This window comes from Aptenodytes forsteri, unplaced genomic scaffold, assembly GCF_000699145.1.
Source record: "Aptenodytes forsteri isolate BGI_AS27 unplaced genomic scaffold, ASM69914v1 Scaffold69, whole genome shotgun sequence".
NCBI classification, from domain to species: Eukaryota; Metazoa; Chordata; class Aves; order Sphenisciformes; family Spheniscidae; genus Aptenodytes; species Aptenodytes forsteri.
Genome location: NW_008795885.1, coordinates 3,756,394 through 3,756,752, shown reverse-complemented (window position 1 = coordinate 3,756,752; position 359 = coordinate 3,756,394).

Genomic DNA, 359 nt, shown 5'->3' with positions numbered 1-359 from the left:
GGATAGGCAAGGAAGGAGAGGCAGTGGGGTAGCCCTGTATGTTAGGGAGTGTTTTGACTGTCGAGAGCTTGATGATGGTGATGAAAGGGTTGAGTGTTTATGGGTGAGAATCAGGGGAAAGGCCAACAAGGCAGATACCATGGTGGGAGTCTGTTTAGATCACCCAACCAGGATGAAAAGACAGATTAAATACTCTACAAGCAGCTGGGAAGTCTCAGAATCACTAGCCCTTCTCATGGGGGGGGGCTTCAACTTACTAGATGGCTGCTGGAATTACAATGCAGTGGAGACGAAACGGTCTAGGAGGTTCCTGGAGTGTGTGGAAGACAACTTCCTGACACAGCTGGTAAGTGAGCCTA